Source organism: Maylandia zebra, linkage group LG1 (assembly GCF_041146795.1).
Source record: "Maylandia zebra isolate NMK-2024a linkage group LG1, Mzebra_GT3a, whole genome shotgun sequence".
NCBI lineage: Eukaryota > Metazoa > Chordata > Actinopteri > Cichliformes > Cichlidae > Maylandia > Maylandia zebra.
Window position 1 is genome coordinate 34,453,134 of NC_135167.1, and position 15,603 is coordinate 34,468,736.

General features: G+C 39.3%; 1 protein-coding gene across 3 annotated transcripts in view; it reads right to left on the reverse strand.

The window, feature by feature from the left end:
- Window positions 1-15,603, reverse strand: part of mpped2a (metallophosphoesterase domain containing 2a) — an 82,337-nt gene that overhangs the window by 54,776 nt on the left and 11,958 nt on the right. The gene's annotated exons all lie outside the window — the stretch shown is intronic.

Sequence of the window (15,603 nt, forward strand, 5' to 3'; positions counted from 1 at the left end):
GCATTTTGTTTGTTATAAGCACTTGTGTTAAAAGGAAAGAAAAACCTGTATTTTTTTCCTGACAGGAGGGAAAAAAAATCTTGTCTATAATTGAGGTCTACAATGTGCAATCCTCCACCACTCTGGCACTAGACCATTATTTCATTAGAAGGGATGTCACTCCGTCGACAACATCAGACACATAATCAACACTGCAATCTCCAACCTGACAAGTATGCATGTGCACACACACACAAACACACACACAGAGTTAAACTTGCATGTGTGCACAAACGTGGCGTGGAAACAGCCAGAGAAGCAGATGAAATCAAAAGGTTTCAGACTGGAGGAAACGCCATTAAAGGAGATGGAGAAAATAGGCACTTTTGCACAAAAGAACATCTTATCTGGTCTGTGTGTGTGTGCGGCTGTACTTGTGTGTTCACATTTTCACGTTTTTTTTCTGTGCCACACAGATCAGAATATTAGACGTGGCCAGCCAACAGACAGCCTGGATACTGGTGCTGCTCCCTTTTTAAAACACTTTTTGTTGAGTTAAAATGTCGCAGGATTGTGTTAATAGTAAGACAATGGTGAACAAGCTGGTCACTGTCTGTGACAAACATCTCTAGTGTGCAGTCTGCTGTCGGTCTGATTCCAGAAAGCCTCTCTTAGCCTCCGTCAATGTCAATTCTCACCCTCAAAGGAAAACCTTACGTATGCACAGCATTCAACCTCCAAAACATTACAAATACCACTCTTCAAAAAGACGCGACTTCATTTAGTGGCTTGATCATACCCATCAGTGACCCCTACATAGAAGTGCTATGTTGTGATTTAGAGTATAATTTTTTTAATCAAAAGCCAAAGAAAAAAGGTGCAAATATATTTTCACCAATATGATTTTAAAAAATCAATACATGAAAGAATGACTAACTCACTGAATAGCAGAATAGAAACAGAAAAGTTAAATCCAGCTGACAAACTTTTATCATCTCAACATGTCTGCATCTCCATGTAGAACAACTGTTTGTTGTTGTTGACTCTACAAAACTACATGAACTCAATGTACTGCAAAAAATATGCTTAAACACTGACTGACATGCCAACGTCGCTGTGCACTAGGGATGGGTATCTGTTTCAATTCCTTGGAATTGTTTGCCACTTTTGCAAACGATTCCCTTATCGATTTCAGTCGCCCCGAATGACGTCACCACGTTGCGGAGCGTCATTTACCTGGCAGGAAACATGGTACCTAAGCGGCTCAAAGGCTCAAAAGTTTGGCTATACTTTACGAGAACGGATGACAACGGGGCAACTTCCAAAGTAGATATTTCATTTAAGGGAGGAAACACTACAAATATGCAAAAAACACACGATGACCTTAAATGAATGTCGTGTTTTTAATTCCGCTCCGGACTCGTGAAACCCAGCAGCAGCGGTAACGTTTGCACGTCCTCTCCCGTTAATGCGGCAGGTAAATAATCAACAACAGTGCATATTATGTTAGCGCGATCTGCCTTATTACAAAACCTGCCATTACTGTGCATTTAGGTGACCATGATGAGAGAGACAGACAGAGTCTGGCTGGCTCAGATGCTGGCAGTTGTCGCTGCAGTCTACCGGTAGCGTCTCCTTTCAGGCCAGGATAGACGAATGTCACGAGCAGTGACTAAGTTTGTGGTAAAAGGCTTGCACCCATTTGCCACAGCAGATGCCCCTATTTTGAGTGAATGTGTTTAATTGTAGGCAGGGACATTACTGGATATTCTTGTGTAATTGCTACAGAATAATTTATGTTATACTTTGTTATTGTTACAGAAGAATATTTATTTTATTATTGTACATTTACAATTTTTTTCCTGGGGACCCTGTGACACCCCATTGAAGAGCCGTAGGCTCTGGATCTCTTAAGATCTCACTGTTGGGTTTGTAAGGCAACGTTACTCCTAAATTTCTATCTTGTTCAAAGAGAAGATATAAAACAAAGTTCTAAGCTATTCGACCTTAGTGTTCTCCTTTTTTAAAAAGAATCGATAAGAGAATCGATAAAGAATCGAATCGTTAAACAGAATCGAAAATGGAATCGGAATCGTGAAAATCTTATCAATACCCATCCCTACTGTGCACTACATAAAAACCCCCTCGATTTTCAGACAGGAAAGCTTACAGATTCCCACCATTTATCAGCTGTTTACAGGTTGTGAGGTTTGCAGACCCCAGCCAACAGCCCCCCCCCAAAACAAACAAACAAACAAACAAACAAACAAACAAACAAAACTAACAGAAAAAGCAGAAAATGAAATGGGTCCTGAAATCCAAGACGACACTGGTAACCATAGCGCTGCATTGTTTGAACGTGTTAGATAAATGAAGGCACGCATACTTTAGCAGAATAATAAATACTTTTACAAGTAAACCACTGTGCAGTATTTCATCTGATAAAGCTCTAAAATCATGGATCTGTGACTCTTACAAAACTAACAATACCTGAAACAAACTTTCCCTTCACTTACCTTCTCTTTTGTTCTTAAATACAAAGGCAGAGCTATGCCATTCACACCCAATACCAATAATCTAAGAGCAACTTTGAGAAAAGACCTCTTCAGTTAATATATTGTTCCTTTTTAATTTTTAGATCTTTAATGTACATTGCAGTGTAGGGCTGGGCGATATATCGAGTTTAAAAAAAAAATTGATATATTTTTATACGAGATATGAGATGTGACAATATCGTTTATATCGATATAGTATAAGTTACGTAATTATACTCGTGGAGCCGCAAGTTTGCCTGTCTTTCATCCACTTTTGTCTCTACGCAACGTTATTCGGCCTCGCCTCCCCCTTCCCCATAGTGATGGGATTTCCGGCTCTTTTTAAAGAACTGGCTCTTTCTGTTCGGCTCACTAAAAAGAGCCGGCTCTTTCGGCTCTGAACCGGCTCTTCAGGTTGTTTTGTTGCTTTAATTAATTTATTATTAACAATAATATAAAATTATGCACAAAAGGAATTACTAATGTAAAAAAAAAAAAAAAGTGGTTTTATTTATATATGTTTATATATAAATATATGCGGTGGGCCCTAGAGACAAAACACGTACAAACTCCAAAAAGCACGTACAAACTCCAAAACACATTTCTAGCATGAACTGAACTTCCAAAACAGAGCTACCTAGATCACTTAAATTACACAATTGAAAGCATGAAAGCATATGTGTATTGTTTGTGTATTTATACACAAGCATTCATATATAGTCAAATAAAAAAAAAAAATGTTCATTTACCTGTTACTACCACACACCAAATCCGGTCGTTGGTACTTGCTGGCTTGTGTAGCCACTAGGTAACAAAAGTTCAACACTGCCCCTAACATCCTGGAGCATTTATGTTATCTTTTGTACGTGCTTCAGAGTTTGTACGTGTTTTGGAGTTTTTACGTGTTTTCACATGTTTTGGAGTTTGTGCGTGTTTTGGAGTTTGTGCGTGCTTCAGAGTTTTTACGTGCTTCAGGGTTTGTACGCAGTGTTGCCAACTCCTCAGCAAGGAAAATCGCTATTGGTTGTCCTAAAAGTCACTAGAAGTCGCTAAATGACATCATCGCCTAATTTGCATAAACAGATTAGCATGACCAAATCTAATCTAATCTACGCGTTGTTGGAGAGAGAAATAACATCGTGGAAGAGACATAAAGTGAGTAAAAAACGTCCTAAATGCATTTAGAGTTTATTTAGAACTACAAATTAAATTTCTTTTAGCAATTATTGGTTTTTTTTAATGTCACAATTCCAACCCTGCTCCTTTACCCGGGCTTGGACCGGCAAAAGTGACCCGAAATAGGCACTCTGGTGGAGTTACTTTGTGTGTGTGTTTATAAGTAGTTTTAAACCTTGTGATCCACAAAACAGCATAAGAGTAAAAGAGTAAAAGAAGAACTGACTGCGTTACAGCACCCGCTGCTTGTTGAGAGTAAAAGCGATACGCACGTTCACGTCTTTTTTTAGCGACTTTTTTTTTTTTTTAGAAAACTCGGGGTCTGAAATCTCGCTAAATATAGCGACAAAGTCACTAAGTTGGCAACACTGGCTGCACGGCCTAAAATCATTTCATTTTCTCAAAAGTTGACAGTGCGCCTTATGTATGAATTCTGGTTGTGCTTGATGACCGCGAACCGATTTTATGTGGTAGACAGCGCTCAGAACTCTGTCAAAAAATGTTTTGGTACGACGGAGCTGCACCGCTTGATGGATTGTCGGAGCATTACGGCTGCCGAGGAGCCTCGCGGAGTAATACGTACTGTGCTTCAACGTAATATTACCGTACTGTGTGTGTATAAGAACCATAAATGGCGCCTGTTCAGCGACGTGGTTACAAAGAGGATTTCAAACTCCAGGCTGTCAATGACGCAGTAGAACTTGGGAACAGAGCAGCTGTAAAATCTGTCTGCCTTTGTTATCATGCTCAGCATCTTTTAGTTTACATTTTGACAGCACAATTGTGAGCTTTTTGTTATGCACAAAAACAACATTGTTTTCTTTTATTTATGGAGCATTATTATTTAATAAATGCTCATAATTTATTTTTGAGTAATGTTTTCATGTACATCTATCCTGTATGTTAATAAAAGTGCCTGTGTGACATCTGGGACACAGCTTTGACTAAGAACTCTCTTTTTGTTTTTACTTTATGGCTTTAAAAAAAATATCGAGATATATATTGTGTATCGCCATCCAGCTAAAAAAATATCGAGTCCTATCAGTCCTATCCCAGTGCCTGATTCTGGTCTACTGACTACAGTCTGACCAGTTGCTTGTGTCCGCAGTATTCAACCAGAAATCTGAATCTAGCCTTCGACTTACATTTTCTTGCATGTCCTTTGCACTCAGTCAGCATTTGCTATTTGTTGCTTCTGTCCCTTCTTCCACTGCCTCAGCTGGGAGACCTCAGCTTTGCTCTGATACACTGTAGCATATGAAGTGCCTCAGTTATCCAGGCAGACCTCGACTGCATATTAAACACACTGAACAAATTAAAAAGTAGCCACAGAGTTAATGATATTTACTATTGACTGTGTGCAGTAAATGAGTCTCTCTACTCCTAACACACACACACACACACAAACAAAAAACAAACAAAACCAGCAAAGTAGCATGTACATTTGACTGTAGCAGCTGATTAGATTTGGTGCTCTGTGGTACCTGGGCGGCATGCAGCTTTACAGGATTGGACAGTTCTCGTCATGGAGAAAGGACAAATGCAGAACCACATGGGATGACAAAAATACACACACACACACACACACACACACACACACACACACACACACACACTCAAAAGCATTGATATTAAAACAAAGCCAGAAGAAAAACAACCTCCCCTTTCCTTTGAGATTTAATCCGCCCAGAGAATGTAAGTAAATACCAGCAGCCCCTATCAATTAGAGCAGGCCCAGGCCAAGAAACCTTCATGACAGTAATGCATTGGTCTCACATACACACGCACACCGAAAGAGAGAGAGAGTGCGCCCCTGTCTTTCCTGTTAACATATGACTGTATAACAATCCAGAGGTTCATTAGTAATGTATACAGGAGTTCAGGAGTTCAGCGGTGCAGCAGAGGCCTCTGATCTATTGTAAACGGAGACAGCGAAAATGAAAAAGTCTTCCTGTGCTCCAGAAGCAGGTAAAAGAATATTCTCCAGTGACAGACTGAACTGTGTTAGCATGAAGGTTTGTGTTAACATGTCTGAGCTTCGGTGTGACATCAGAGGGAAGACTGTGGAAGGGGGTGGGGGGGGGGGGAAGAAAAAGAAAAAAAAGAATGGTGGGGGGAGAGGAGAAATGCTAATGCACTTGGGGAGGGCAGGAGCACACTTTGAAATCCGCCATGACACTGGAGCTGACACAAAACCGAGCTTTGCGGCTGCAGAAATATCTCGGCGATGAAGAAATGCCTGTGATCCTTCAGCTGGGAAACCGAAGGGCATTAACTCTGTTCACCTATGGCTGCAACACATTACTAATGTCAATTTAAAGAAATCCAACTACACTGCTGCAACAGTTTTTATTCTTACTGTCATGCCCTTATTGTGTCTTTAATTACAAAATTTGCAGATGACTATAAATAATCTACATTTTGGAACTGAAAAGCTCTTCTCTCTAACAAAACAACAGCTTGTTTTTTCTTTCTTCCCTGCTTTATTTAAAAAAAATAAATTAAAAAAAGTTAAGTATCTCTTCTAAAGTCATTTATTCATGTCACACAATGCAGCAGATTGAAATTTGACAAGGACTTTGTAAATTAATCACTTCAATATCATGATGTGATTATTAACATTAGAGTCTGGAGTAATATAAAACCCTCACATAAATACCGCGCTCACAATAGCAGCATTAAAGTCACAAGCTGGAGGTGCTTTGCAGAGAGGAAAACTGAACAAAGTAAATGTGAAGCGCAGCTAAAGCGTGGACCTTATACAGTTCTTGCTCACATGTGTCATTGCAGAAGAGTGCAACTGTGAGGAAAAACAACTGTGTGGGAGAGAGCAAAGGAGGAAAGGAGAAGTGCTCTCTGATGTCTGTAGGAGGACATTCGTTTGACTGAGCGCACTTGGCTCCGTGGCCTTTTGAAAAAACACACAAGCAAACGGGGTCAAAGTGCTGCCTGAGCTCGCTCCTCTTAACTCGGTGGAGATAAGAAGGTCGCCATCTCTGTCACTCTCCTGGCTCGCTGAGCTCTTTAAGGAGTCCACATAATCATTATGATTGATTGCATTTCTTCCATTTTCATTTTTTCTTAGTGGAGAAAAAAAACCCCCCCACAGATCTCTAGTGTGTGCTGCACAGCACAAAGAGCCGGTTACATTTAAATCCTGCTGTCCAACACAAACAGATGACTTCATGTATACAACCTAAAGGAGAAAACAAAAAAAAACAGGAGTCACTGCAGAACTGTAACCTCCCAAATATTGCAACCGTGAAAGTCATTATTTTATCAAAGAAACTAGAGTACAAAGACAAAAGAGAGATAGGTGAGCCTGAAGATCCCAAGACTCTTAGAGACACCATAGTCTGAGAGTTTATTGCCTCTTTCTCAAATGTCTGAGCTCTGACAGCAGGGATTGTATTGTTTTACTCTGGAAATCTGTGCGTGTTCGTAATGATGACAAAATGTGTTCCTAATAGGATACACCTACTATAGCAAGTGACACAAAGGCAGTTCTGAGTAAGAATGGCATTAATATGAAGTCAGAGATCAAAGATGGGTAAAGTCTGAGCAATCATTTGCGCTCTGACTGATCTGCTTGTAAATGTTTTTTTGTAGCCTAAGTTTTAAAAGCTTGTCCAAATGTTTTTGCGGTCGTCTTTATAAGCCATTTAGTTACAGTTTGTCACAAATGTTCATTCATGTTTTTGAAACCTTAGACCCCTTTCTTCAAAATTCCTAATCACAAAGTCCAACTTCCAATTTGGGTTTGAACAAAAACCCCTGACCCTTCTGGCAAAAACCGCACGAATGGCATGAAAACAGTGTTATCCATGCTCAAAACCACACAGTAGTGTTTTAGATCACACAGAGCCAGTCAAAAATAATAACAGTACAGTGTTCAGAACACAAAACCCAGATCTTTCCAACCACATGTGGCTCTTGTGTAATTCTGCAAAAGCTACAAAAATGGGATGCAAAAACAGAAACAGGACCCACCACTGCCACCCCCATCTCAAATTTTGCTTTTTATTCTTATTATAAGTGTTGCATTGAAACATCAGAATACAGTAAAGACTACTATGGACGCTACAGATGACCTGTTTAGGCCAGGTTGTTCATTTTGCTCTACTTCCTTTATTTACAGACCAATCACAATAAAGCACACAGTAAATGTTTATATTTAATACATACTGGATATCCGACAAGACTTATGAAACATGAAGTAGGACTATTTACCGTCCTTACTTTTAGTATGAATCAAGTAAACATTATGTTGTAGGTGAAAAATGTGAAAGGAGGCACTCATCGTCCAAGTTTCCCAGAATATATTTTTCCCCTCTTTCTTTTCATGTGGTTCATCATTCATATACAAAAACATGGTCTATCACAGGTGCTCAAATTTCATCTGTTATTACTGTTCTTGAACTGGCTCTTCCTCATCTTCCTCCTCTGCTTCTCAAATTGCTCCCACCTATTGACCTTCAGCTCACCCTCACTGGTGTATAATGGTCAACTGACATCATTAACAGCAAGAGTGAACAAAGTGTGCTTTGGAAATGACATCTGTGCTTTAGTTGTTTTTAACTTCTTTCTCACTGTTATTGTTTTAAAAAAAGAAAAAAAAAAGGCCAAATAAATTCTGCAAATTATTTCTAACGTGGTGAAAACTGTTAAAGATTTTGCCAAAAGAGTGACTGATTCAATAAACTGGCTGTGGACACTGATAATGGGCTTCGGAGAATAGAAGAGAGTGTTTTAGTAGTTTAGAAAATCTGTAATTATCCTCTTCCAATAGGAGTGCTCCGACATTTGAAATAAACTTTATGCCATTTTTAGGGATAATGCAATGTGATTAAACATAAATACACAGAATTAAGCTGATTTCTCACTAGAAAGAAGAAAAACATCTATGCAAGATATTCAAAATCATAACAACTGAGCTTCTGTTTTTCTTTGTCACACACTTACCGGTTAACACAGTTACCATAGTTACCGTGGTTAAATTCCCAATTGCTAGGCGTTACCGTTTCGAATTTTAATCATCATTAAAACCATGTTTGACTGTCACGCTTCTAATAAGTCACGGTAATCGCTCTCCAAGCTCCACTGAAGTTAGCAGCAGTCTTCCAGATGCCACTACGCAGGCGCAGCTACAGAAAGACGCGAGTAGACAGAAGCACTGCAGGGAATTTTGTCAGTCTTTTCAACATTTTTAATGTATTTTTAACACCATCAGTGACTGTTGTGACTAATCAGTTTTAATCTACTGAGATTTTATGATTTTGGACTTGTATACAAGAATAAACATTATGTAGGGCTGCTCGATTATGGCAAAAATGATAATCATGATTATTTTCACTGAAATTGAGATTTCGATTATTTGACGATATTTATTTAACCCTTTAAGACCTACTATAGAACCAAGTCCGCCAGAGCTTATATTATATTTTTACATGCTGTAGTGCCATTTGTGGGAGCATTTCAAGTTGCTATACAACTGTTATAGCCCATATTTTAATAATATGTATGCATTAAGTCCATAGTAACTACATTAATTGCAAAAAAGTGCAATAAACTACAAAAAAATTGAAAATCGTTTTTTGTATTTTTTACATATATTTCTACTTGGAGAAATTTAAGAGGTTTATCCCTCAAAGCTTTAAATACAAAAAAGTTGCAAAAAATAGTTTACAACAACAGGAAATTTATTTTGATTGTCTTCATAGTTTTATTTTGGAGATACAGCAATTTTTATATACTGCAGGAAAAACGAAAAAACAATCCTATGATGCAAATTTGCAAAGAAAACAGCATGTGCATCAAAATAAACTATTTCCAGCAGTGCAATTCGAGTTCTAAGCATCCCAGAAACTATTCAGAAAAGTCAAACATGACCAGTATAGGCTTTCAAGGCCTACAAGTAAAAAACTACAATTTCCGCGAAAATGACGTCACTTCCGGTTTCGGCCAGGAAATGGCGGACATGCGACAGTTCGCGCTGACGTCTGTTTCACTGTGGGAAGTGTTACGAACAGCTGATCGGATCGGCAAAGCGTGTTTCTAGAATATTATGTTTTTGTTCCTGCAAGCGCTTTTTATGCAAGGAAACCGAGACCGAGGACAAGCTGATGGCATAAGATGTAAGTACAACTCCTCTGGTTTCATATGCAAAACAAATTATTGCGCTAGCTTACACAGTTCAGGTTCTACAGGGATTTAAAAAATAGTTACACAAAACGGAGCATGCTGCTCTGACCGGCTTTAAAGGGTTAACAATGACATTCTCCAGCTCCACTGTGACCCTTAGTTGGATAAGCGGTTAAGAAGATGGATAAATAAATGGATGAACTTCACTTAGCAAGTTAGTCTAGCAAAGAATGAGCATGCCTGAAATCTGAAAACCACAGGTATCAATATGGTGCAATAGGCTTTGATTTGGGATCTGCTCCACACCAGCAAAGCTAATGACATCTGAGCTGTCCCCTTGTTTCCGTCTCAGCTGCCCATATATTTTATACCTGCTACCACCTGCTACCAAAGGATTAGCCTCTTCCTGTTTCTTAGTTGTTAATGGAGTTGTCCCATTAATCAATGGAGACCACCAGTGGAGTGGAGTTATCTAAAACCTCCAGGGTCAAAAGGAAAATGTGGAAATAGTCTGCAAATTAACCGAAACTTGTCAGCCTATCCATACATGATACAGAGGATCACGACTTGTATACTCAGTGATTCACTGACCAGCTGAAAGACGCATCTCATGTCCGCTTGACTCTAAAATATTTATTTTAATATTTGTTTTAACTGATTAAACGTGTATACTCAGTGCTAAAATGTTCCCATGTGACATCAAAATTAAAATAAGCAAATAGACTTTTCAGGATATCTTGCTTCAAGTGCTGGGGAAATCTGTAGGAAACAGGAAGAGGGCAGAGGTTTGCGGTACAGAACCACATTAAAGGGGAAACTGCAGGATTGAATTACTGTCTGAAAATGTTATGTCCGATTCTGGTACTACTAAAAAGATGTTTCCAATAATCAATTAGCTGTTAATTTGAAAAGGTATCAGCAATTTATATTAACCACTCAAGCAAAAGGCTAAAGCTCTGATTGGGTTCAGTTTCTCAAACATTAATTTGTCATTTCAAGAAAACATTTTTACCTTTTTTTTTTTTTTTTTACATAATTTTTTTCTGTTGCAGCCCATAACGCTTTCCAAGAAGAAGAACCAACTGAAAACAACGTGATGTTTACACTGGTTTATTAGTGAGTATCATGCCGTTGGTCACAAAAGTTGTTTTGATTGTAAACTGAGCAGTGTGCGGTAGAACGACATAAGAAAAAAAATCATAGCAGCTGACAAATGATAATGCACTTCATTTTTTTTAGAATATAAAGAGAAATTTGATTACGTGTCGACTTTGCAAAAAGAAATGGAAAGCTCAGGCAAACAATGAAACTGGAGACAACAACAAGACTACTTTTTCACCACTCTCAAACTCCCTTTATCGCCCTTTCAGGAGAAACATCAACACACAATGCTCCCCATTTCCTCTGTCTATAACCTCTGCATCAGCTCCCCTCCCCCTGCTGTAAGAGTCGCACACAAACACACCGCTCACTCATCCACACTGCAATACCATTTCTCTGAGAGGAGCACTGAGCGCCTCTCTTATCTTCTGCGTTTCAGCTGTCTGCGTTAATTCAATAAACTTCAGAGGAACAAAATGAACACAGGAATAATGGAGAAAGGGGCGCTGGTGGTGGGGGGTGCACAACTGAGCAGAGAAGAGAGGCAAAGGTGGGAGACGAGAAAACGGGAAAAATCCAAGAGGGGGCAAAGCACAAACAGAACGTGCATTTATGAAATAGTTAAGAAAAAAAATGAAAACACACAAGTATATTAGTAAAAATATTCAAATCAGAATTGATTTTCAAGAATGGTGAAATGTGGCCTTATGCTTTGATGCTCCCCCCCCTACTTCATTTGTTCAGCTAGTGTGTGTCCTCCTTATCCCTCCCTTAATGGCTGAGTAGAGCACACAAAGCCTGCACTGGAATATCAGCGCTGGAGAAACCTTCCGGCACTGCGCTGAGAAATAAATTGCTTCTGCTAATGCCCCTTTCATTATGGCACAGCCCTTAATTGTGCTGCTGACAGTCTGCCTGGCTGCAGGGCTGATGGGAGAAAAGGCTGAGGAGACGGTCATGACGTGGTCCCCGGGGCCAAACACCAACCAGCAGACTGCGGGGAGAATAAAGTAGTGGAGCTGCGTGTTCACCTGGACAGACAACATGGGACCAAGTCTGTATTAAAAAGTGACTTTTAATATAACAAGATTATTCCAAAGACTAAGAGCAGAGCTGGTTTTAAGGTCTCATTTAGAATACATATGTATGTATTTAAAGCGCCAAGAATTTTTTAGGATTTATAGGATAGAGTTTGATCTCCGAAACAACTGTGGTACCAACCAGAACTATTAAAAACCACAGCCTAGCCATGCAGATCTGATTGGCTTCATACCCAGTTACCCAGTTATCTTACCCAGTTAAGAGCCATATATCATTTCCTTCCTTAAGAATTTTTGCAGCTTCGTTCAGTTGAAAAATACCATAGCGCGCGCACACACACACACACACACACACACACACACACACACACACACACACACACACATTACATCACTTTTTAAAAACAACAGTCTTCCTCATTTTTCACAGAGAAATGTGTTATTTATCTCCCTTAAAAACAGTAGGATGCACTCACAGATTCACAAAAACCTCTGTGAAAAGAAAAGGAACATCTTCCATAAAAATCAACTTCCACAGTGTTACGAAAAGACATAAAACGACTATACAAATGAGTCATTGCTAAAGTCAAGCTAAACACTCTTTAAACTGCATAAACGGACGACTTGTCACATTGAGAAGCTGCAGGCTGAGCGTGCTTCATGTTAAAGATGACGTGACATTATCAAGCGATTGTGCCCTGCGATGCCAGGTCCAGCATGCAAGAATAGACCAAAATCTCAAAGACATCAAAAAGGAAAAAAAAAAAAAAAAAAAAAAGAAAGAAAAGGAGACCTGTCCAATGTCAACTGTCACTTAACCCTCACCACCACCATCCCGCCAAGCCCCAGCAGCAGGTCAGGGGTAGAGAGGGAACTTAATCAGAGGGTTCTCCTGTTACAAAAGCCCCTCCACTCCTGCTGGCAAGCAGTGGCAGGCCGACAGAAACAAAAGGCAACCGAACGCGACTAGCGCTTTGTTCTCAGGAGAGCTGTGACTGTGACTGCTGCTCCTCCACAAACTGTTTGCGGTTAAAACAGAAGAAGGGATGCCGAGGTCAGGGGTAAACATGAGGCTGGGAGCTCTTTATATGCCACTGACTCGTGAACACAGGCTACTGAGGCGTTTTCAATTCTGGGAAAGTCTGATTATGGCGAATCAATAGTCTCATAATGCGAGTGAATTGCTCTTCACTTTCTTATTATTCAGGCTGATGCATTCATTTTAGCCATTTGTTCTCAGTAGGGCCTGATGTATAATTTCAATAACAGTTTTTTTTAGTCTAGTCTACAGAGACTGCTAGGTCAAACTGACTGAATAGGGGAGATGGAGGACACCAACCTGTACAGCTACGTCCATCTCATTTTCACTTGTCACCATTCCTTGTTAGAGTAAAGTAGAAAGGGACCAGTGCATCAGAAAGATGACTGCACCACCCAAACATCTGACTCTCTTTGCTGTTTTTTCTAATCAATGAATAAATCGAAGGCGTGGGTAGAGATTAAAGAGATCTAAATCTGGGCTAGGATTGCCATTACAACCGATCTAAATCACAACCATGTGACCCAAATAAACAAAGGTGAAGAAGCAGCAGGGAAACCTCACACCAAGCGCCTCACATCAGACAAAACAAAATCTTGAACATATTTTAGTTCCTGACGGTGGATCATCATCTGTCATCTGGAGACACTTTTGGTTAAACCAGACAACCACAAGTAGGAACAGACTCTGGAAAGAGGTTTACCTTCAGGGTGTAGGTGAACTACAAACTAATAAAAAATAACAGCATTACAACAACAGCAGTGAAATAGTCACCAGTGAAAAGCAGACTGTGTAGCTGCTGCTTTAAGAAACACTACAATTAAACATATTTGGTCCAATAAGAGTTTTTTTTTACCCAAGCTGGCAGCCTTAGTTCAGCTCCAAGGTTATTATCGTTAACGAAAACTAACGAAATAACGAAAACTAGAAGTGAAAAAACATTTTCCGTTAACGGAAATAAAAATAAAAACAAAAAAGGAAAACTAACTAAAACTGTAATGAGTGTTCACAAAACTAACTAAAATTAACTGAATTTATAGCAAAAATGTGTTTATTTTTGGTAGATGTGTGTGTGTCATACAATAGTCAAGGGTGAAAATGAAGTTTAGTTTCCAGATTTTTTTCTTGCTGTCTCATTATGCCAGCAGGTGGCAGTACGTTAGTCGAGTCGTCTGTGTTACCGCTCCGTCCACGCGCAGAATCATGTCAGGAAAAGTCAGGAGAAAGCGCCAGAGTCCAATTTGGGATTACTTTGAACATGACTGTGTTTTGGATAAAGCAAGTGTGGAAAGAGACAAATTATGAGGGACATTTCTAAAGGGGAAAAAAATCCCACAAACCTTAAAGTGCACTTGAAAAGTTCACACAAGAAGGCTAACCTAGCTTACCTTGAGAAGGGAGCACACTCAACCCTCATCCCCAGAAAACAGAAGCTAACCCCAGGCAAGCTAGCGTGATGCATCACGAGACAACAGGACTGGGATATCGACATAACTGTGTGAGTCAATTGCCCTCAAAAAGTTTATCAATTCACTTGAACCAAAATTACGAACACCCGATGCTGCAAGAGTTAATAGTCTCATTGGGGCCAAGATATAAATTTTATAGTTGCCTGGTATCAGTGGTTGTTCATCTGCCTTTATTCATTTATTTATTTAAAGAACCCATAGGTGGGAATGTGAGTTGTCTGTCTCTGCGTGTTAGCCCTGCGACAGACAGGCAACCTGTCCAGGGTGCAGGGTATGGTAGCTGGAATAGCAACATACCCAAGGTTAAGCAGAAGAGCATGACTGATATGATGAAACTGGGATTTTGTTGCACTTAATTATTGCAAACACAACTAAAACTATAACTGAAACTAATCAAAACTAAACTGAAACTAAGGATTTTCAAAAAAATAAAAACTAAACTAAACTAGCAAACAATTGGTAAAAACTAATTAACTCATTCACTGCCATTGACGTCTATAGACGTCAATTGAAAAACTTACGTTGACTGCCATTGACGTCTATAGACGTCAATTACGTTTTTCAATGGGAGGGGCTAGAATACAACCTCGGGCAGCTTGTCAGTGAAAACTGAAGCCCACCAGCAGTAAAAGTAGACCTGCAAGGAGGTGCAGGGTTTGCGCACGTAAGGGATTGCGCAGTGAGACAAAAATGTGGTGCAAGTCTCGTTGTGTGCCCTTGCATCCCGGAGAGTGTTATAATGATTACCACACAAAAGTGAATTATTCATTGTGAATAAATGTTTCACTATGTACATTTTATTTTTTCATATATTTGTAAATAAATTGTTTTGATAAAACATAACCTTTCTCAGTGTTATTTCTGTTTTATAGAAGTGAAAAACTATTTTATATGTTAGAGGTGTCACAAAGCAAGAAATATTAGTGTCAAAGGCACTTTTCTGCTTGAAATGTATTTTTCACAAAAAGCTCGTTTTCTCCCTTTTTTTGGTCAAAACAGGCATTTTTGGTAGAACCCACCTCTCTTCTACAGCTGATTACTAAAGAATGGAAAATGGTAGAAACAAGCTTTTCTTTTTGGATGAAAGAAGAGAGTCTGTTCTTCATTTTGGTAGGTTCAGCGTT